Consider the following 24,332-nt stretch of genomic DNA (forward strand, 5'->3'; position numbering starts at 1 on the left):
AATATATATAATAAACTGCTTATGCTTAAGCAGCTTTCTTTACATCATATTAGGCAAGCTTGGGAGCATGATCTGAATCTCTGATGAAGATTGGAATGCCATTTTGAAATTTGTGAATAAGTCATCTTTTTGCGCTCGTCATTCTTGGTACAATTTAAAGTGGTACATAGAGCCTATTTGTCTAAAGAGAAATTATCCCATTTTTATTCTGATATTTCTCCAACTTGTGACAGATGTAATTCAGCCAATGCTTCGTTAATTCATATGTTTTGGTTATGTCCCGGCTTAGAAAAATTTTGGAAAGATGTATTTTCTACTTTTTCTCAACTTTTTAACACTAACTTTGAACCTAATCCTCTTACTGCTCTCTTTGGTATTCTCGGAACTCAAGATATAACTTTAACTCCCTCAGACTTGTATGTTCTAGCTTTTATCTCACTAATGGGGAGAAGACGGATTTTGCTTAAATGGAAAGAAGCAGTCTCTCCTACTCACGTGTAGTGGTTAGAAGACATTATGACTCATCTTAGTTTGGAGAAGATTCGGTGTTCTATTTCTAATTCAGTTGTGGTGAACTATATATACCTGTCTGGACACGCCCCCTGCTGACTGCTCCTGTGGCTCTTCCCACAGACCCCGGTATAAAGGCGATTGAGGCCTGAGCCCGGCCCTCATTCTCCAGGATGTAGTATGGTGGTCAACTACTGCTTGTTCTTTCTTCCAGTCAATAAAAGCCGATATCTCGCCTTCACATCTCAGAGAGAGTTATTGATGGTGCATCATCAGTACAGTACTTTTATACGACATGAGGTCCTTTTATGAACTACTACTCTAACTTGTGAGGTTTTTTTCTACGTAGCTGTTATTAATTATGTTATTCTTTGTTAACAACTTAGCGACACTTTTAAAAAAAATATTTTTCCTTGTTCTTACCCATTGGCTTTCTTGGTAGGGCTAGATTTTTTTTTATATATATAAAATTCCTAATGTATACGCTTTATAAATTTGCAGTATTAGTAATCATTACCAGAGTACTATATACACGTATGTTACTCAGTCCTCTACAGTTCAATTTTTCTATTGTCTGTATTCTGGTAGTAATTTTTAAAATATATATATATATATATACTCTGAATTTGTTATATATTCTTGTATACATTAATAAAAATATTGAAAGAGAGGCTTGAAGTACTGAGAGATTGAAGCCTGAAGGCCAAGCCCATGATCAACGAGTTCTGGGAACAAGGCTTGGAGGTCAAACCAGTGAGACCCGAGGTCAATGAAGACCAGAGCGCCAAACTGAAGGTTAAAGTCCAAAGCGTGGTAAGTCCAGAGTTAGAAAGCCTGAAAGGTTGAAAGACCAAAGTCAGTGAGTTCAAAGGTAGAGGCTTGAAGGTGGTATTTGCAAGTCCAGGTGGAAGGTTGAGGCTGAATGTCTGAGAGTCTGGGCCAAGGACTGGAAGCCAGGAGGCAGTTTGTCCCCTTTCTGTGTATGTGAGGAAGGGAAAGAGGATTGTTTTGCTGTGGTCTTTTGTTTTATGTTATTGCTTTTACTGCCTGTCTTGTTCTGCTGGACAGAGTGGGCTTGCTGCGTCGGCGATGGAATGTGTGATGACACTTGCAGCCTTCCCTCAGTGCACCCTCTGGCTGTGTTGGTTGTTCAAAGGTAAGATGACATCAGACGGAGCGGCTATTGTGCGAGTGTACCGATGTTAGAGTGGGAAGATTCAGCTCATCGGGCTTGAGTAAGGTAAGTTTCTGAGAAGTTTCTTCTTCATTCTTCATCTGTTCGCGCATCGATGGCTCCATGGGGTTGTGTTGTGTTCTTTGTGTGAGGATTGTGTGGGAATTCTGGGAGACCTCTAGCCTCCTGGATAACCACATCTGCACCAGGTACATCCAGCTGCAGCTCCATTTCCTTAACACTTCCCCCGAGGAGCTGCAGCTCACACAGGAGGCTGAGGAGCTGACAGATAGGAGCTACGGGGAGGTAGCCATCTCTACGTTGCAGGAGGCTGGTACGTGGGTGACTGTCAGGAGCGGGAAAGGAAATGGCAGCCAGTACAAAGTACCCCTGTAGCCATTGCCCTCAATAATAAGTGTGAACAGGCCTCTGGCTCAGAAGGGAAGGGAGGAGAAGAGGACAGGAGTGGTGATAGGAGGTTCCATAGGCAGAGGAACAGACGTGAGATTCTGTGGGTGCGACAGAGACACCAGGTAGGTCGCCTCTCAGGTGCCAGGGTCAGGGCATTCTAAAGGGCAGGGTGAGCAGGCAGATGTCTTGGTACATATTGGTACCAACGAACGACACAGGTAGGAAAAGGGAAGAAGTGCTGAAGAGAGAAGCTAGGGAGTAAGCTGGAGAGCTGAAAAGCAGGGTAGTAATCTCTGACTCGCTGCCCGTGGCATGTGCCTGTGAGGGTAAGATTTGACAGATGAATGAGTGGTTGACAGGGGGCAGAGTTTCAGATTTCTGGATCACTGGGATCTTTTCTGGGGAAGGAACAACCTGTACAAAAAGGACAGATTACACCTGAACCCGAGGGGGACCAATATCCTTGCGGGCAGGTTTATTAGAACGGTAGGGGAGGGTTTAAATTAAAGTGGCAGGGGGATGAGAACCAAAGTGACAGGGCTGAGGATGGGGGCAGCTGGTATACAAGCAGAGGCAGTGTGTAGTGAGGCTGTGAGGAAGGGCAGGCAGATGATTTATTTATTTATTGAGATGCAGAATGGGACGGGCCCTTCTGGCCCTTTGAGCTATGCCACCCAGCAACCCTCTGACTTAATCCTGGCTTAATCACAGGAGAACTTACAACGAGCTATTAACCTACCGACCAGTACATATTTGAAGTGAGGGAGGAAACTGGAGCATCCGGAGGTCATGGGGAGAACATACAAACTCCTTACAGGCAGCCACAGGAATTGAACCCATGTTGTTGGTACTGTAAAGCCTTGCGTTAACCACTACGCTACCATACCGCCCCAAAGTTGGGGCAAAATGGGTCAGTGGGATGAGTTGCAGTGCAACAGGGACAAAATCAAAAAGGGTGATGAATAGAGGACTGAAGGGCCAACAGTATCCGGAATAAGGTAGATGATCTTGTAGCACAGTTACAGATGGGCAGGTGTGATGTTGTGGGCATCACTGAGTCGTGGCTGGAAGATCATAGTTGGGAGCTTAACATCCAAGGATACACATTGTATTGAAAGGATAGGGGTAGGCAGAGGTAATTGCATGGGTCTGCTGGTAAAAAATGAAATCAAATCCTTAGAAAGAGGTGACATTGGATCGGAAGATGTAGAATCTCTTTGGGTAGAGTTAAGAAATTGTAAAGTTAGAAGGACCCTGATGGGAGTTGTACACAAGCCAGTAGACAGAATGTGGGCTACAAGTTACAATGGGAGTTGGAAAAGACGCATCAAAAGGGCAATGTTACAATAGTCCTGGGGGATTTCCATATGCAGGTAGACTGGGAAAATCAGGTTGGCGTTGGCTCCCAAGAGGTGCACCGCAGGGATGTGTGCTTAGCCCTCTGCTCTACTTGCTTTACACCTATGACTGTGTGGCTAAACACAGCCCCAACACCATATACAAGCTTGCCGATGACATTACTGTTGTGGGCCGTATTAAAGGTGGTGATGAATCAGCATACAGGAGGGAGATTGAAAATTTGGCTGAGTGTTGTAATAACAACCTCTCACTCAATGTCAATAAGACCAAGGACCTGATTGTAGATTTCAGGAAAGGAAAACCAGAGGGTCTTGAGCCAGTAATCACCGGAGGATCAGAGGTGGAGAGGGTTAGCAACTTAAAATTCCTGGATGTCATTATCTTAGAGAATGTCATTATCTTGTTCATTGATCCTGTTTACAGTTACTGTTCTATAGATTTGCTAAGTATGCCTGCAGGATAAAGAACCTCAGAAAATTGTATGTGGTGGCATGAATGTACTCTGATAATTAATTTTACTTTGAACTCTGAGAGAGGATTTGTAGAATGCCTATGAGATGGCTTTTTAAAGCAACTTGTGCTTGAGCTCACTGGGGGATTGGGTGTTCGGTAATGAACAGGATTTGGTTAGGAAGCTTAAGGTAAAAGAGTCCTTCGGAGGCAGTGATCACAATATGTTAGAAATCACCCTGCAGCTTGGGGAGACGCTAAAGTCAGATGTGTCAGTATTACAGTGGAACAAAGGGAATTACAGAGACATGAAAGTGGAACTGGCCAAAGTTGATTGGAAGGAGACACTAGCAGGGATGATGGAGCAGCGATAGCTGGAGCTTCTGGGAGCTGTTTTGAAGGCACTGGATAGATACATCCAGAAGAAGATGTACTCTAAAGGCAGGTTGACACAACCGTGGCTGACAAGGGATGTCAATGTCAACGTAAAAGCCAAAGAGAGGGCATATAATAGAGCAAATATTATTGGGAAGTTAGGGAAGCTCTTACAAACCAACAGAAGGCAACTAAAAAAGTCAAAAGGAGGGAAAAGATGAAATATGATAGGAAACTAGCCCACAATATCAAGAAGTTACCAATTTTTTTCAGGTACATAAAAAGAGTAAGAGTGAAGCAAGAGTGGATATAGGACCACTGGACAATAACACAGGAGAGGTAGTAATAGGGAACAGAGAAACGGCAGACAAACTGAATAAGTATTTTGCCTCAGTCTTCACTGTGGAAAACACTAGCAGAATGATGGAAGTTTGAGTGTCAGGGAGCAGAAGTGAGTGCAGTTGCTATTACAAGGGAGGAGATGCTTGGGAAGCTGAAAGATTTGAAGGTAGATAAGTCACCTGGATGAAATGGACTACGCCCCAGATTCTGGTGTCGTTCCAGAGGACTTGAAAAATTGCAAATGTCACTTCACTCTTGAAGAAGGGAGGGGGCAGAAGAAAGGAAATCATAGGCCAGTTAGCATGCCTCACTATTTGGGAAGATGTTGGTTGATTGTTAAGAATAAGGTTCTAGGGTACTTGGAGAGACATGATAAATTAGGCCAAAATGTGCATGGTTTCCTTCAGAGAATATCTTGCCTGACAATTCTGTTGGAATTCTTTGAGGAAATAACAAGCAGGATAGACAAAGGAGAACTGGTAAACATTGTTTACTTGGATTTTCAGAACACCTTTGACAAGGTGCCTCACATGAGGCTGCTTAACAACATAAGAGCCCATGGAATTACAGGAAAGATACGAGTGTGGGTAGAGCATTGGCCGATTGACAGGAAGCAAAGAGTGGGAATAAAGGGAATCATTCCTGATTGGTTGCTGATGACTTGTGGTGCTCTGCAGGGGTTAATGTTGAGACCGCTTCTTTTTACATTCTGTATCAATCATTTGGATGACAGAATTGATGGCTTTGTGGCCAGATTTGTGGTGATACGAAGGTAAGTGGAGGGGATAGGCAGTGTTGAAGCAGGGAGGCTCCAGAGACAAATTAGGAGAATGGCAAAGATGTGGCAGGTGGAATGCAGAGTTGGAACATGTCCTCTGGTAGAGGGAATGAAAGCGTAGACTTGCAAGGAGTTCACTTTTACTATGAATTCAACTTAACAGCAACATAACGCTATAATGAATGGGGAATAATGATGAGAAGGCTAGTTCCAGTAAATAAATACATTAGGGTAAATATGATTTTGATAAACACAAACATGTTCCTTCTGAGGGGAACCGAAGCCAATTACTATATGAACATTGACACGGAGCAGCATATATCAGCCAGATGAGACGCACGGTAGAAACCTGCGTCAAGGAACTGTGGTGAACTACATCTACCTGTCTGGACTGCTCCTGTGGCTCCTCCCACAGACCCCCGCTGACAGCTCCTGTGGCTCCTCCCACAGACCCCCTGCTGACTCCTCCCACAGACCCCCGCTGACTGCTCCTGTGGCTCCTCCCACAGACCCCTGCTGACTGCTCCTGTGGCTCCTCCCACTGACCCCTGCTGACTCCTCCCACAGACCCCCGCTGACTGCTCCTGTGGCTCCTCCCACAGACCCCCTGCTGACTCCTCCCACAGACCCCCGCTGACTGCTCCTGTGGCTCCTCCCACAGACCCCTGCTGACTGCTCCTGTGGCTCCTCCCACTGACCCCTGCTGACTCCTCCCACAGACCCCCGCTGACTGCTCCTGTGGCTCCTCCCACTGACCCCTGCTGACTGCTCCTGTGGCTCCTCCCACAGACCCCCTGCTGACTGCTCCTGTGGCTCCTCCCACAGACCCCTGCTGACTGCTCCTGTGGCTCCTCCCACTGACCCCTGCTGACTGCTCCTGTGGCTCCTCCCACAGACCCCCTGCTGACTGCTCCTGTGGCTCCTCCCACTGACCCCCGCTGACTGCTCCTGTGGCTCCTCCCACAGACCCCCTGCTGACTGCTCCTGTGGCTCCTCCCACAGACCCCTGCTGACTGCTCCTGTGGCTCCTCCCACAGACCCCCTGCTGACTCCTCCCACTGACCCCCTGCTGACTGCTCCTGTGGCTCCTCCCACAGACCCCCTGCTGACTCCTCCTGTGGCTCCTCCCACAGACCCCTGCTGACTGCTCCTGTGGCTCCTCCCACAGACCCCTGCTGACTGCTCCTGTGGCTCCTCCCACAGACCCCCTGCTGACTGCTCCTGTGGCTCCTCCCACAGACCCCCTGCTGACAGCTCCTGTGGCTCCTCCCACAGACCCCCTGCTGACTGCTCCTGTGGCTCCTCCCACTGACCCCCTGCTGACTGCTCCTGTGGCTCCTCCCACAGACCCCCCGCTGACTGCTCCTGTGGCTCCTCCCACAGACCCCCTGCTGACAGCTCCTGTGGCTCCTCCCACAGACCCCCCGCTGACTGCTCCTGTGACTCCTCCCACTGACCCCCTGCTGACTGTTCCTGTGGCTCCTCCCACAGACCCCCTGCTGACTGCTCCTGTGGCTCCTCCCACAGACCCCCCGCTGACTGCTCCTGTGGCTCCTCCCACAGACCCCCTGCTGACTGCTCCTGTGACTCCTCCCACAGACCCCTGCTGACTGCTCCTGTGACTCCTCCCACAGACCCCCTGCTGACTCCTCCTGTGGCTCCTCCCACAGACCCCCTGCTGACTGCTCCTGTGGCTCCTCCCACAGACCCCCCGCTGACTGCTCCTGTGACTCCTCCCACTGACCCCCTGCTGACTGTTCCTGTGGCTCCTCCCACAGACCCCCTGCTGACTGCTCCTGTGGCTCCTCCCACAGACCCCCCGCTGACTCCTCCCACAGACCCCCTGCTGACTGCTCCTGTGACTCCTCCCACAGACCCCCCGCTGACTGCTCCTGTGGCTCCTCCCACAGACCCCCTGCTGACTCCTCCCACAGACCCCCTGCTGACTGCTCCTGTGACTCCTCCCACAGACCCCCTGCTGACTGCTCCTGTGACTCCTCCCACAGACCCCTGCTGACTGTTCCTGTGGCTCCTCCCACAGACCCCCTGCTGACTGTTCCTGTGGCTCCTCCCACAGACCCCCTGCTGACTGCTCCTGTGACTCCTCCCACAGACCCCCTGCTGAATGCTCCTGTGACTCCTCCCACAGACCCCCTGCTGACTGTTCCTGTGGCTCCTCCCACAGACCCCCTGCTGACTGCTCCTGTGGCTCCTCCCACAGACCCCCCGCTGACTCCTCCCACAGACCCCCTGCTGACTGCTCCTGTGACTCCTCCCACAGACCCCCCGCTGACTGCTCCTGTGGCTCCTCCCACAGACCCCCTGCTGACTCCTCCCACAGACCCCCCGCTGACTGCTCCTGTGACTCCTCCCACAGACCCCCTGCTGACTGCTCCTGTGACTCCTCCCACAGACCCCTGCTGACTCCTCCCACAGACCCCCTGCTGACAGCTCCTGTGGCTCCTCCCACAGGCCCTGCTGACTGCTCCTGTGGCTCCTCCCACAGGCCCCCCGCTGACTGCTCCTGTGGCTCCTCCCACAGACCCCTGCTGACTGCTCCTGTGGCTCCTCCCACAGGCCCCCCGCTGACTGCTCCTGTGGCTCCTCCCACAGACCCCCTGCTGACAGCTCCTGTGGCTCCTCCCACAGACCCCTGCTGACTGCTCCTGTGGCTCCTCCCACAGGCCCCCCGCTGACTGCACCTGTGGCTCCTCCCACAGACCCCTGCTGACTGCTCCTGTGGCTCCTCCCACAGGCCCCCCGCTGACTGCTCCTGTGGCTCCTCCCACAGACCCCCTGCTGACAGCTCCTGTGGCTCCTCCCACAGACCCCTGCTGACTGCTCCTGTGGCTCCGCCCACTGACCCCTGCTGACTGCTCCTGTGGCTCCGCCCACAGACCCCCTGCTGACTGCTCCTGTGACTCCTCCCACAGACCCCCCGCTGACTGCTCCTGTGGCTCCTCCCACAGACCCCCTGCTGACAGCTCCTGTGGCTCCTCCCACAGACCCTGCTGACTGCTCCTGTGGCTCCGCCCACTGACCCCTGCTGACTGCTCCTGTGGCTCCGCCCACAGACCCCCTGCTGACTGCTCCTGTGACTCCTCCCACAGACCCCCGCTGACTCCTCCCACAGACCCCCGCTGACTGCTCCTGTGGCTCCTCCCACAGACCCCCTGCTGACTCCTCCCACAGACCCTGCTGACTGCTCCTGTGGCTCCTCCCACAGACCCCTGCTGACTGCTCCTGTGGCTCCTCCCACAGACCCCCCGCTGACTGCTCCTGTGGCTCCTCCCACAGACCCCCTGCTGACTGCTCCTGTGGCTCCTCCCACAGAACCCTGCTGACTGCTCCTGTGGCTCCTCCCACAGACCCCTGCTGACTGCTCCTGTGGCTCCTCCCACTGACCCCTGCTGACTCCTCCCACAGACCCCCTGCTGACTGCTCCTGTGGCTCCTCCCACAGACCCCTGCTGACTGCTCCTGTGGCTCCTCCCACTGACCCCTGCTGACTCCTCCCACAGACCCCCTGCTGACTGCTCCTGTGACTGCTCCCACAGACCCCCTGCTGACTGCTCCTGTGGCTCCTCCCACAGACCCACTGCTCCTGTGGCTCCTCCCACAGACCCCTGCTGACTGCTCCTGTGACTCCTCCCACAGACCCCCTGCTGACTGCTCCTGTGGCTCCTCCCACTGACCCCTGCTGACAGCTCCTGTGACTCCTCCCACAGACCCACTGCTCCTGTGGCTCCTCCCACAGACCCCCTGCTGACTCCTCCCACAGACCCCTGCTGACTGCTCCTGTGACTCCTCCCACAGACCCCCTGCTGACTGCTCCTGTGACTCCTCCCACTGACCCCCCGCTGACTGCTCCTGTGGCTCCTCCCACAGACCCCCCCCCCCCCGCTGACTGCTCCTGTGGCTCCTCCCACAGACCCCCCCCCCCGCTGACTGCTCCTGTGGCTCCTCCCACAGACCCCCCCCCCGCTGACTGCTCCTGTGGCTCCTCCCACAGACCCCCTGCTGACTGCTCCTGTGACTCCTCCCACTGACCCCCCGCTGACTGCTCCTGTGGCTCCTCCCACTGACCCCTGCTGACTGCTCCTGTGGCTCCTCCCACAGACCCCCTGCTGACTCCTCCCACAGACCCCCTGCTGACTGCTCCCGTGACTCCTCCCACAGACCCTGCTGACTGCTCCTGTGGCTCCTCCCACAGACCCCCTGCTGACTGCTCCTGTGGCTCCTCCCACAGACCCCCCCTGCTGACAGCTCCTGTGGCTCCTCCCACAGACCCCTGCTGACTCCTCCCACAGACCCCCTGCTGACTGCTCCTGTGGCTCCTCCCACAGACCCCCCCCCGCTGACTGCTCCTGTGGCTCCTCCCACAGACCCCTGCTGACTCCTCCCACAGACCCCCTGCTGACTGCTCCTGTGGCTCCTCCCACAGACCCCCCCCCCCGCTGACTGCTCCTGTGGCTCCTCCCACAGGCCCCCCCTGCTGACAGCTCCTGTGGCTCCTCCCACAGACCCCCTGCTGACTGCTCCTGTGGCTCCTCCCACAGACCCCCTGCTGACTGCTCCTGTGGCTCCTCCCACAGACCCCTGCTGACTGCTCCTGTGGCTCCTCCCACAGACCCCTGCTGACTGCTCCTGTGGCTCCTCCCACAGACCCCCTGCTGACTGCTCCTGTGGCTCCTCCCACAGACCCCCTGCTGACTGCTCCTGTGGCTCCCCCACTGACCCCCTGCTGACTGTTCCTGTGGCTCCTCCCACTGACCCCTGCTGACTCCTCCCACTGACCCCCTGCTGACTGTTCCTGTGGCTCCTCCCACTGACCCCTGCTGACTCCTCCCACTGACCCCCTGCTGACTGTTCCTGTGGCTCCTCCCCCAGACCCCTGCTGACTGCTCCTGTGGCTCCTCCCACAGACCCCTGCTGACTGCTCCTGTGGCTCCTCCCACAGACCCCCCGCTGACTGCTCCTGTGGCTCCTCCCACTGACCCCTGCTGACTGATCCTGTGGCTCCTCCCACAGACCCCCCGCTGACTGCTCCTGTGGCTCCTCCCACAGACCCTGCTGACTGCTCCTGTGGCTCCTCCCACAGACCCCCCGCTGACTGCTCCTGTGGCTCCTCCCCCAGACCCCTGTATAAAGGCGACTGAGGCCTGTTGCCCAGCCTCATTCTCCAGGATGTAGTGTTGTTCATTCTTCCAGTCAATAAAAGCCGATACCTTGCTTCCTACGTCTCAGCGTGAGTTATTGATGGTGCATCAGGAGCACAGGAGCTGTATCCGTTTGTGTTATCCAGAGAAATCGGCGGTAGCAGAACACTGTATTCGCAATGACCATTGGATTGACTTCAACAGAACAAAACTACTGTGCTGTGCCAATGGCTTTTGGCACCACCTGGTGAAGGAAGCAATTGAAGTGAAACTAGAGGAAAAGAATTTTAACAAAGCCAAAGGTCTCGTTCTAAGTAAGAACCGGAATTCGATTGTAAACAAGTTGGGAGAGCGGAAACCTGATTGGATGAGAACTAACCGATTAGGAGGGGTGGAATACATGGGTATAAATACCACCATACTAGATTTGCCCAGGCATCATCTCTGAAGAAGATGGCAGAGTTTGTCATCAAAACATCAGTTAGAAGTGATACCCGTGCCCAGCTTGAAGCCCGAGAAGGACTTATTCATCGTATAGGCCAGGAAAGCACTAGATCCTTTTTTCATCAGTATCTGTCTTTCCAAATGGGTTTTGTGAACGTTTCAGCATGTTCCTCTGCAATATCCATTGTCCATTTCCGTTTTCACTCTTCCTCCTTTTTCAATCCCTCACCCTCTGTAGAAAATGACTCCCCGTTCTTTTCCCGCTCTCTCACAAAAACTGATAGCAAGACAAATCCTATCGGCTAATTCAACAAACCTAACTTAATCACTTAATTTTTTAAAAATTTTAAACACCAAAAAATGAAATACTTGATTTTATAATGTAATTAAAAGAATACTTTTTTAAAAAATATTATTTATTTATTGAATTTTAGAAATTACAAGAATAAATGTAATAATGAAATGGTAATTAAAAGAAAACTTGTTGCGTTTTGAGAAAACCTGCAGAAAATAAAATACCCAGTAGCATACTGTATTAAATATCCAATTGATGAAATAATCCAGGGTTTTAACCAGGGTATTACACTACTTTCTAAACAGGAGAAAATTCAAAAATCTGAAGTGTAAAGGGACTTGGGTGTCCCTGTGCAGGATTCGCCAAAGGTTAATTTTCAGGGTAAGTCTGTGGTGAGGAAGGCAAATGCAATGTTCGCATTCATTTCAAGAGGACTAGAATATAAAAGCAAGGATGTAATGTTGAGGCTTTATAAAGCACTGGCGAGGCCTCACTTGGGGTATTGTGAGCAGGTTTGGGAGCCTCATCCAAGAAAGGATGTGTTGACTTTGGAGGGGGTTCAGAGGAGGTTTACAAGAAAGATTCATGAAATGAAAGTGTTACCGTAAGAGGTGTGTTTGATGACTGTAGGCCTGAAATTTAGAAGAATGAGGAGGGAATCTCATTAAAACCCATTGAACTTTGAAAGGCCTACATAGAGTGCATGAGGAGAGGACATTTCCTTTAGTAAGAGAGTCTAGGACCAGAGAGCACAGCCTCAGACTAAAGGGACATCCAGTTAGAATGGAGATGGGGAGGAATTTCTTTAGCCAGAGGTTGGTGATTATGTGGAATTAGTTGCCACAAGTGGCTGTGGAGACCAACTCATTGGGTATATTTAAGGCAGAGGTTGATAAGTTCTTGAATAGTCAGTGCTTCCTAGTTTACAGGGAGAAGGCAAGAGAACGGAGTTGAGAGGGAAATGTATCAGCCATGATGAAATGGTGGAGCAGATTCGATGGGCTGAATGGCCTAATTCTGCTCCTATGTGTGTCCTATGGTCTTAGCACAAACAATACATTTCAATGTATATTTCAATAAGTCAATCTGAATCTAAACTGGAAATCCAAAATCTCCTCTGATTGATTCCTCCTGGATCTGAAGGCTGGGAATCTCAAGATTACTTTGCTCTTGCTCACATACAACACGTATAATATGAGTGAAGTAGAAGGCAGGGTGGGAGAGGAAGTTATGCACCACCTAAAGCCCCCATCTCTTCACTGCTGAGAGAATGCCAGACCATTGCACCCTCCTGCCAGGGCAAATAGGAATAACATCCAAAGCCTGTCCACAGAAGAGGGGTGTTGGCCACCAGTGGAACATTCTACCATGGGGCAAACAGCAAGAACAGATCATTCCGTGACCCTGATGTATGCAGGAGTGCCCATCCCCAGTGAACTATTAAACAGCCGGAGATTTTACAACTGCTGCCCCAATAGGCTTGGGACGAGCACGGGGAAAGGCCCAGAGAGACAGGGCAGGAAGGTGGGGGTCGGGATCGCTAGCGTTCTGGGGCCCCAGCAGCTGGTAGCATGGTTGTCGGGGAGGGGTGCAGAAGAGGCCACAATTGGAGGATTGCACAGATTTTGAAGGGTTGGCTGAAGGTGACTATTGAGATGGGGTGAAGATGAGGGAGTATGAAGATTGTTGTGGAGTCACAGAGCCCTTCAGCCCATCTAGTCTGTCCCATTGACTCACACATGGACCATAGCCCTCCATGCCCCTCTGGTCCAAGTACTCACCCAAGCTTCTCTTAAGTGTTGAAATCAAACCTGCATCTGCTTGCGGTTTGTCCCAGGCTTTCACCACCCTCTGAGTGAAGAAGTTCCTCTTAAAGATCTCAGCTTTCACCCTTAACCAAAGATCTCTAGGAGCTTGCTTGCTACTTGTAGGGTAATGTAATTGGTGGAAATGCCAGGAATCTCCACCAACAACACCAAATATCTCTACGTGATAGTGTCACTCAGTCACTCCACAGTGAGTTTACTAGAACACCCGTCCAAACACAATAAATACCGATCACTAAAAATTCACCTTTCACAGACTTTTTGACTGTCAGAGTCTGAACGTGCCAAACAGTTACTCTCCTTGCCCGGCCTCGGTGATGCCAAGCCGTCAGAGCTAATGGACCACATGCTGCCTCTCCTGGGAAATCATCAACCCTTGTTTTATTTTTAAAGGACTTGCCATGTAGCAAGTGCCTAATCAAGTTTGCATTGCCCTTGCTAACGCACCCGTGAAGGACTATAGGGAGCTTGCTAAAATGGCTGATAGTCTACACTCAGCCAGGCAGAGGTGCATCATTCCTAATCCTTTTCCTGCCTCAATAAGCCCGGTCAGCAAGGCCCCCAACAGGAGGATGCCCACGGCTGTGAAACGGACGGTGCCAGGCCTGTGTTTTTACCACGCTCGTTTAAGTACAAACGCTAGGAAGTGCCAGTTGCCTTGTAACTTTGACAGAGCCAGCGCATCAGAACATCAGAGATCTGTGAACACCATGGGTTCTAGCTGCCAGGGTCGCCTACTGTTCATTACGGATACCCTTTCAGGGTGACGCATCCTGTGTGAGATGGGTGCTCGAGTGAGTGTGCTGCCAGCATTGCCCCCTGATGAGAAAGCACGGAGCGATGAAACCTTGCAGGAGGCCACCAACGGCAGCATCCTCCAGACTTGAGGGACACAATGGGTGACACTCTGCTTCAATGGGTGATGTTACACATGGGAATTCATCCCGGCTTAAGTGGCTAGACCTCTGTTTGGCTCAGATTTCCTGTGTGCCCACTAACTATTATTTGATCTTAACAACTCGTGGTTTGTGCATGTTGAGGACTTTGGGTCGTTATCCCACCACCCCCCAGTAAGTTCCCCACAACGACTCTGTCAAACGCATGCACACCACATGTAAGTTTGCTCGACTGCTGGGCAAATTCCCAAACCTCACCAAGCCCACACTCTCCACTACGTCACAAAACATGGGCTTGAGCTCCACATCCCTACAGCTGGCCCATCAGTCCATGGCCACACGCATAGACTGGATCCAGAAAAGCTGGCAACTGCAAGGCTAAGTTGCCAACTTGGAAAGGCTTGGCATTGTACGCCAGTCGAATGGCCCCTGGGCTTCACCCCTCCATATGGTCCCTCAGTCCAATGGTGGTTGCCACCCATGTGACAATTACCAACACCTTAACAAGGCCACCACTCCCGCTCGTTACGCGGCCCCACACATCCAAAATATTCAGGCACTTTTAACCAGACAGTTAATTTTTCCAAGGTTGATCTAGTTAAGGGCTACCATCAGGTGCCTGTGTGCTTGGAGAACATTCCCAAAACGGCTGTGAAAACCCTGTTTGGCTTCTTTGAGTTTCTGCGGATGTCGTTTGGGCTGAAAAAGGCAGCACAGACTTTCTATGCATTAAAAGGCTTGGATTTTCTTTTAGTTTTCCTGGATTGCATGCTTGTGACCAGTGCATCCAAATCTGAACACATATCTGATTTCTGCATTCTTTATGAGCGCTTAAGCCAACACGGGTTGATTATTAACGCTGCTAAATGCCAGTTTAGGTTGTCAACCATTGATTTTCTCAGCCATTACATCTCTGCACAAGGTGTGAAACCCCTCCCATCAAAGGTTGCCACTATTATGGATTTCCCACCACCCTGCATTACTAAAAAATGACAGGATTTTTACAAATGATTAGTTTCTATCACCGCTTCATTCTGTGATCTGCTGAGCTTACGCTCCCCCATATAGTGTGTCATATCAGCCCTCTGGACTGCAATAGCCCAGAACCTTGGTGTTAGGATATATCACACCATGGCGTATCACCCGCAGTCCAATGGCCTGTGTGAGCAGTTTCACCGCTCCTTAAAGGCTGCCCTGATGGATGAGTGTTGGCATGATCACCCCCCTTTGGGTCCTGCTGGGGCTCAGAATGTCCCCAAAAGAGGACCTGCTGCTGCCCGTGGCTGGGTTGGTATACAGGCAGCCATTATTCCTGACACTATGACCACCTGGTAGGCCTCTCAACAGCATTCCACCCTTCTCAGTAAATTCAATTCCTTTGCACTTATCCTGTCTCCCATCATGGAGTACAGCACTTCAGTTGACCTACGTTCTGTCTCATTTGTTTTCGTCCACCATGATGTGCACCAACCTCCCCTTCGGTCTTCTTACGACAGCCCGTTCTGTGTTTCGGAATGGGGAGAAAAGACTTTTATCATAGATAAGAGGGGCAAAGTTGAATGTATTTCAGTAGATCGCCCACCAAGGTTTAGAGGATTCTGCTACCCTGCCTTCACGACATGACCATGAGTGTGTCCAAACACCTCTGGACCAGCCAGGGGCCTCTGCTGTTCCTCCACCCATGGAACATGGGACCCTAGCCAGGCGGCTTGTCCGAACTCCGGATAGGCTCATGATGCTGGTATCAGTGAATTCTGTGAGGGTGGGTGTGGAGGGGAAATGTAGCTGATGGAAATGTACATAATTCATCAGTTTAAGAGGCTGGTCTGACATGACGCAGTTAAGTATAGTACTTTTAACACACTTTGTGTTCAGTGCTTGGTGTACAATAAAAAAGTTGTTATGGTTTTTCTTAAACTTAAAGCACCTCCGTTGTTTTTATTTGTGAAAATCTACAGCCACGTAATTTGGTATAGGCTGGATCATTGCAAGTCACTGAACAACTGGGCAGTGAGGTAGAAAGTGAACCATTTCTCAATGCGTGTGAGTGCTTCGCCAGACTGGATATGTGTTGAGCCCTACTGTCAAAGGGTTAAAAGTGAAGCCCACCCCCTCAGATTGTGCAGAGTTAGAACATGAACCTTGAACTAACCTTTAGCTGAAAATACAACCTGGCAGGAATCTGGGGTTGGCCAGTGAGGGATTGAGTACCACTTAATACTTTGCTCAGACGCAGATGCCATTTGCTGTGTATTTTTGGCCAATGCTTCCCTGTTCTTTGTGCCTCCTAATTTTAACCGGAGGAGTATCCATGTTACAGAACAGTGTCCCATCGCTGAGGCATCCCAACAGCTGCAGCTTACGGTGCCCGCTATGCCAACCTTTCGACAAGCAGCGGTGGGCAAAACCCTCCACCCAACCAATGCAGCAGAACCTCCCTCATCCCACACTTCACTCCATTAAGAGAGATTGACTAATCATAGAGGTGATCTCACCCAGAGCCCGTGCATGGTGTGTTATGAAATGGGCTGGCAGCCTTTACAAGAAGTGGCGTTAAACGCGGTCTGACCCTCCTCGATGGCAGAGGCTCTTGGCCGCAATGGGGGCACCTTCAGCCAAGAAGGGAAATGACATCTGCTGGAGCGTGCCATCTGTGTTAACACATTGATGACTGCGGTTAGATCAGCGCACCAGAACAAAGCTGATATTTGACAAACACAAGGGAAGCCTGTGAAAACGGGAGTGCCAGCCAATCACCTCCTGCCCTAACACCCGATCTTCCCAGTGCCCAAGGGTTTTGCCTCTGAGGTGTGGACGAGTGTCATAGAATTATACAGCAACAGAACAGGCCCTTCGGCCCAACTCAGCAATCCTGCCCAATGTGTCTATCTCAGCTAGTTCCATTAGACCTTGTTTGACCCTAATCGCTCGAAACCTTTCCTCGCCATGCACCTATTCAAATGTCTTTTAAACGTTGGAATTTTACCCACTTCTACCAAGTCCTCAGGCCTCCTGTTCCATCCATCCATCACTCTCTGTGTGGAAGAACTTGTCCCTCAAGTCTCCTTTAAACCATACCCTTCTCACCTCGTACCCACATCCCCTGGTTTTAGGCACCCCTAAACACTGACCAGCCACCTTACCTACACCCTTAATGATTTTATAGGTCTCTGTAAAGTCACCCCTCAGCCTCCACTGCTCCAGGGAAAGATGTCCGGCTTCTCCTTATAACTCAATCTCTCCAGTCCTGGTGTCATCGCTGTGAATCTTTTCTGCATCCTCTCCAGTGACGAGGGAAATCCTGGCGACACTGATATCCAAGGGTGCCCAAACTGGAGATTATACCATGGGACTGAAATATCCCAAATACCAGCCCTCAGCAGGTTTACATTGGGGAACCTGGTACGGGCAGAAGGAGGGAGTCAAACCGCTTTCACTATCAGGGGCTTGTACTGAGGAAAGGGTGAGCTGACTGAAATGTTTAAGGTGAAGAAAGGGTCGATGCTGTATTTCCTAAATAAAATTGTGCGTCAAGTCAGGCAGCATCAACGGAGAGAGGACCAGGTCAATTGTGGTAAACTATGTATACCTGTCTGGACACGCCCCTCTGCTGACTGCTCCTGTGGCTCCTCCCACAGACCCCTGTATAAAGGCGATTGGGGCACTGCTCCTCCCTCAGTCTCCGAGATGTCGTGCTCCCTTTTTGCTGCTAATAAAAGCCTATCGTTCACTTCCTGTCTCCGAGAGTTATTGATGGTACGTCATCAATGACCCTTCATCAGGATGGGGAGAAGTCAAAAGGTGGGGAGTGAGGCCGAGATCACAGGATAGAAGGCCTCAGGCAGGGCTGTGGATAGAAGGAGTGATGGAGCAAGATGAAAGGGAGTGGTGATGGGTGTGAAGGATCGAGATATGGGTAGAGGAGTTCTCAATGATCCAGCAGAGAACTCCACTCTGCCTTAGATCAAGTAATTACCAAAACTCCCGTCCTCACTCAAAATGCATAGATCTCTGGCTCTGACTTTTTCCTGCAGATTCCATCTAGAATTCCAAACCCCGTGCAAATGGACGGATCTCTCTGAACAGCACTCCCTGATTCTGTTACCTGCTCCCAGTAGGGTAACAATCCTTGTCATTGAGAGACAAAGCACCAGTACAGGCTCTTCGGCCCACCAAGGCTGAGCTGACCATCAAACACCCATCCTACACATCCAAATTCATCGAATCTTTATTCTCCCTTTATCTCATCAACACCCTCCCCTCCCATACCACTGTCCACATCTCCCCAAGATTCTCCCTTCACCCTCACGTGAAGGGGCAATTTACAGTGGCCATCAACCCTCAAGGCTTTGGGATGTAGGAGGAAACCAGAACACCGGGCAAAACCCACATGGTCGCAGAGAGAACGTGCGAACTCCACACTGACAGTTGTGCTGCTGTGCTGACCACAAATTCCTTGTGATAGGAAAACAATCTCATCTCAGGAATTACCCCCAGTGATGGTCTCCAATGCCACTATACCCTGATCTTCTCCTTACACCCCTCCCCATCTGTGTAAATCCCTCTGACCCCTCACCCTGTCCCATCTGTGTAAACCCCTCTGGACCTTACTCCTCTCCCCGTCTATTTAAACCCCTCTGGCCCTTACACACCTCCCTATCTCTGTAACCTCCCTTTGGTCCCTACACCTCTCCCTATCTCCATAACCCTCCTCTGGTCCCTACACCCTTCCCTATCTCTGAACCCCTCCCCCCTTCAGGCCCCTACATCCCTTCCTACCTCAGTAACTCCTCTCTGACCCCTACACCCCTCCCTAACTGTAACCCCTCTGACCCCCCTACACCCCTCCCTATCTCTGTAACCCCTTTGGCTCCTACACCCCTCCCTAACTCTGTAACCCCCCCCCCCCCGGCCCCTACACCCCTCCCTAACTCTGTAACCCCCCCCCCCCCCCGGCCCCTACACCCCTCCCTATCTCTGTAACCCCTCTCTGGCTCCTACACCACTCTATCCTGCCTAACAACATCAGGGGATCTTTGAGCTCCCCTATTCTTGAATATGCCCATATTTCCACAGGACACCCGAGCTGGACAGCAGTCTGGATCTAAAGATCTGGGATTGTCACCCTACACCTTTCCATCTCCAGTGTTAAAATGGTTCCTTGCACCATCTCCCTGAGGCTCAGTGTGGTTTTCAGTGCAGTAGAGCAGAGTGGGAGAATTCCTCCATGGTAGAGGCTGAAGAAATTCAGGTGTTAGTGACCATGATAGTCCACGTCATATGACAAAGCACATGACAAACGAACAATGGTAGAGGTTGTGTCATTGACCTAATGAGAAGCTTTGGAACACAACCAGGAACTGATTAGAAAGTTGGCATCCTGTTTTACAGCAATAGCACTTCCTTCTGCCTGTGTGCTGACAGGGCTGGGACTGAGAGCTTAAGGTCATCGAGGTTGGTCAGAGAATGGTTGATGTGTTTGAGCTGAAAGTTACTCTTTAACCTTCGATGTTGCCTCATGTCGAGATACAAACGCACTGCTCTCTGGTGTTTCTCCACAAACTGTTGCTCTAAATCACAGAATCAGATTGGATGAGCTCTGATTGGATGTCTTGTGCAATCTGGCTTTTCTCCCTGGGGTATGGACTGTACTGGGGGTTCCAATGTGTGAAGGTAAGATCTGAAGACCCAGAAATACTCCTGCAGCATCCAGAGACCATGGTTTCCTCTGTATGAACTGGTAGGGCAAAGGCATTAGGATGAGTCACGTAGTCTCCATGGGTTCTCCGGGGGGTCCAGAAGCAACCTACTGAGACCCCAACATTAAACCTGGGTTGGCAGGTTGTATCAAGGCTATAGGGGCACTGGAGGGGATATTCAGGCTGATGCTAGGACTGAGTTTGGAAAAATGTCAGGAGGGGTGCTGATCATTCTTTCAGGAAAATAAAGTGGGAATGGTCGAGGCTCTTTGGGATAATCACAAAAACAAAGAACACAGAACAGGACCTTACAGGAGCAGGTCCCGTGGCTCATCATGTCTGTGCCCACCATGATGTCAATCTAATTAATACCATATACACAGAGATTCTACAGATGCTGGAAATCTTGAGCAACACACACAAAATGCTGGAGGTTAGGCAGCATCTGTGGAGATGAGTCGAGCACGCCGTCATTGGAATACTGATGATTGAGCTAGTGTTAAATAGGTGGGTTGCTGGGTGGTGCAGCTTGTTGGGCTGGAAAGGACTGTTCTGTGTTGTATCTCTAAATAGATAGTTAGACAGACAGACAGACAGACAGACAGACAGACTGACTGACTGACTGACTGACTGACTGACTGACTAACCACCTAAACATGATCAACATTGTGGTTGTCACCATTCTCCAGAAATTCAGCTGGACTAACTTGATCAATGCAACAGCCGTAGAAATGGATCCGAAGCTGGGCCTAATTGTGGAAACCCTCACCAGAAGGACAACAGTACGTCAAGTAGATGGTTCACAGTCACCTTCCCAAGGACAGTTCAGGACCCGCAATAAGGAGATTGTACATTCTCTCTGTGTCCACATGTGTTTCTTCCGCGTGCTCTGGTTTCCTCCCACATTCCAAAGACATATGGGTTGGGAGGTTAATTGGCCACATGGGTGCAATTGGACGGTTTGGGCTCATTGGACCAGAATGGCTTGTACCTCTAAATAGAAAATAAAGATGTTAAACCAGCTGTCCAGTACAGTATGTGAGTCCACAGCAATTAGCAGGAAGGCTTTAGAAATTCCTGCAACAGAGTTAATATGACACTGGCACTGAAAAATCAACTGAATAAATATCACAGCTTACAGCTGAGCAAGGATCATGAGAACAGGAAATTCTGTTTCTGGGCAGGAAGTGCGCGCCCTTCATTGAACAGATTTACACTATTTCAACAAAATGGCCTTCAACAAAAAAAAGTGAATTTAATCTGCAAATATTTGCTGATTTTGATTGACCCAATTGTTTGGCAGTCTTCAACAGTCTGGCTCTTTAAACTCACTGACTCACTAATGAAAAGACCACAGCATTGTTGATCCTTATGTTAGGCTCTGGAGACCCCTCCTTGGAAGCAACTCACTTCAGACTTCGTGGCAGAAACTACTTCTGTCCTCCCTGTTGATGGCTACAGTGAAACACTGCTTGTACCTCAACTAACTTACATTTGAGAAGAATAATATGTGTGGCAAATAGTTTATTCTTGCTGCAATGTTTCATACCCGTGGTATTTTGGAATATAAATGTCTCTGTTGTCCATACTGGATTCAGGGTACCCGTGAGGTAGTGACAACCACATAACAGAATTCCAGATTCATTTTGAGGCTTAACAACTACACGACCAAATCTTCAGTGTAATTAGGGGCCGTTATGATGGTATGAGGATGGAGTTGTCCAAGGTGGACTGAGAAGATAAGCTGAGAGACAGGTGAGTCGATGAACAGAAGCAGATAGCCAAACAGCATATGAGCAAAATGGTGCAAAGCTTTACAATGCCAACACTAAAACTGGGTTTCAGTTCCCACCACCGTCTCTAAGGAGTTTGTGCATTCTTCCCGTAACTGTGTGGGTTTCCTCCGGGTGCTCCGATTTATCCCCCACATTCCAAAGATGCACAGGTTAGGACTAGTGAGTTGTGAGCTTGTTATCTTGATGCTGGAAGCATGGCAACACTAGCAGGCTGTCAGTATAATCCTTGCTGACTTGATATGATGCAAATGTCACATTTCACTGTACAGGATGTTTCCATGTTTTGATGTACATATGACAAATGAAGCTAATCTTTAAAAAAAATCTTTATGACAAATCTGTTTGAATACTGCATACAAAAACTTTGATGATAAGTCTACTTTGAAACTTTGAATCTTTGAAAAAAAAACAGCTAGCCATAACTCAGCAGGAATCCATCCCAGTTAGGAAGAGAGATTTTGTGGTTAACAAAGGAGGCCAAGGATAATGTTAACTTGAAAAAATAGAACATACAATGTGCAGAGGACTGGGAAGTTTTTAGAATCCAGCAGTGAAATACTAAAAAATTCAAAAGAAGGGAGAGAATTGGTTTAGAGAGAAAATGTGTGTGTAATATTTAACAGTGAGAGTTTCTACGGATATATAAGGAGGAAAAAGGGGGCTAAGGTTGGTGTGGGATTGAGGCTGATGAGTTAATAACAGGAAACAAAGAAATGACAGATGTATTAAATTAATGTTTTACATTAGGCTTCAGGAGTGTGGTAGAACAGAGGGATCTGGGAATACAGACCCATAATTCCTTGAAAATGATGACACAGGTTGATAGGGTCATAAAGAGAGCTTTTGGCACATTGGCCTTCATAGATCCAAGTATCAAGTACAGGAGTTGGGATGTTTTGAAGTTGTATAAGATGTTGGTGAGGCCTATTTGGAGTATTGTGTGCAGTTTTGGAAAGATATCAATAAGATTGAAAAGAGTCCAAAGAAAATTTACAAGGATGTTGCCAAGGCTTGAGGAGCTGAATTATAGGGAAAGTCTGAATAAGTTAGGACTTTATTTCCTGGAGAGTAGCAGAATGAGGGGAGATTTAATAGAAGTGTACAAAATTATGAGGGGTATAGATAGGGTAGATGTAAGCAGGTTTTTTCCACTGGGGTTGGGTGAGTTTACAACTAGAGGTCATGAGTTAATGGTGAAAGGTGAAATGTTTAAGGGGAACAATAGGGCTTAGAGCTGGATAAACCTGGGTGGAGGAGAGAGAAGGTGGAGAAAGAGGAGAAGAGTGGTGTACTGGGAGTACAGGTTACTTGAAACTGGAGAATTCAATGTTCATACCAGCAGCTTATAAATTTATCGGCTACTGCGGTGGAAGACAAGGTGCTGGTCCTCTGCTTTGTTGTTGGACTCTCCCCATCAACGGAGAAGGCCAAGGAAAGACACATTGAAGTGGGAATGGGGAGGGCAGTGTAATGATAAGCAACGGGGAGGGCAGGTTGGCCATTGAGAACAGAATGCAGGTGCTCTGAAAAACAGTTGCCTTGTCTAAGTTTGGACTTGCTGACAGGATCTCAAGCATATGTAAATCTTAGGCACTGCATTACATGCTGGGTATTTCTAGCCTTTTCCCAGATTCCCAGCAGCGACTGTGCTTTATAACTCACGGTTCCAACACTGTTTCTACCACTCAGTCCAGATGAAGGGTCTCAGCCTAAAGCGTTGCCTGTCCATTTTCCTCCACAGATGCTGCCTGGCTCACTGAGATCCTCCAGTGGCTTGTTTCAACATCATCTTTATGACCTTTCTCACATCTTCATTCACCTCCTTCTGTTTACACATCCGACAGAGCTCAGCCGCCATGACTCCTCTCTCAGCCTGCATCCCTCATACTTGTATCACTTGGGCTCCTTTGCTCAGACATTCTTCTTGTTCCCTCCGCCTCTCCCTTCTGTACAACTAAAGACATATTTGATTTCTAACGTTTGTCAGTTTAGATTATCTGAGACATTAACTCTTCCTCTCTCTCCGCAGCTACTGCCTGACCTGCTGAGTATTTCCTGCATATTCTGTTTATATTTCAAAATTCTTACAAAGCCCAACAGCAAGATGCAGAAAAGACGCTGGGACATCTAGAACTTTCTCAGTTGTAAGATAAGGGCTGGTCGATTCAAAGCGAAGTGAGAATAATCTTCATGTAGAAGGAAGTGAATCCTTGAAATTCTCTAAGCATGTGGACCCTTTTGCTGACTATGTTTGAGACCACGATGTGGCTGGTAACTTAGCAGTTAGTGCAATTGCTTTACAGTGCCAATGACCACCAATAAGGGTTCGATTCCCACTGCCTTCTGTAAGGACTTTGTACATTCTCCCTGTGACCACATGGGTTTCCTCCGGGTGCTCTGCTTTTCTCCCACATTCCCAAGACGTATGGGTTAGAGTGGATCTGCAGATGCTGGAAATCCAAACAACACTTACAAAATGCTGGAGGAACCCAGCAGGCCAGGCAGCATCTACGAAAAAGAGTGAACATCCAACGTTTTGGGGCGAGACCTTTCATTGGGACACTTCTCCATGGATGCTGCCTGGCCTGCTGAGTCCCTCCAGCATTTCGTATGGGTTAGGGTTAGTGAACTGAGAGCATGCAATGTTGGCACTGGAAGCATGGCCATACTTGTGGGCTGCCTCAGCACAATCCTCTTTGATATGACTTGAATCAAAAGACACATTTTGCTGTATGTTTTGATGTACACGTGACAAATAAAGCTGATCTTTATCCATCACTTTAAATCAATAGATTTTTGAACTGTCAAGAGGCCTGGGC

The 24,332-nt window shown here is 49.6% G+C and overlaps 1 long non-coding RNA gene across 1 annotated transcript; it reads left to right on the plus strand.

The window, feature by feature from the left end:
• The first annotated feature begins 694 nt into the window (after positions 1-694).
• On the plus strand, positions 695-23,925 carry LOC140726238 (uncharacterized). Its single transcript, XR_012098598.1, has 3 exons — positions 695-838; positions 1,579-1,750; positions 23,543-23,925. It is a non-coding gene; the product is annotated as an uncharacterized lncRNA (long non-coding RNA).
• The last annotated feature ends 407 nt before the right edge of the window (positions 23,926-24,332 follow it).

This window comes from Hemitrygon akajei, chromosome 4 (assembly GCF_048418815.1).
Source record: "Hemitrygon akajei chromosome 4, sHemAka1.3, whole genome shotgun sequence".
Lineage (NCBI taxonomy): Eukaryota > Metazoa > Chordata > Chondrichthyes > Myliobatiformes > Dasyatidae > Hemitrygon > Hemitrygon akajei.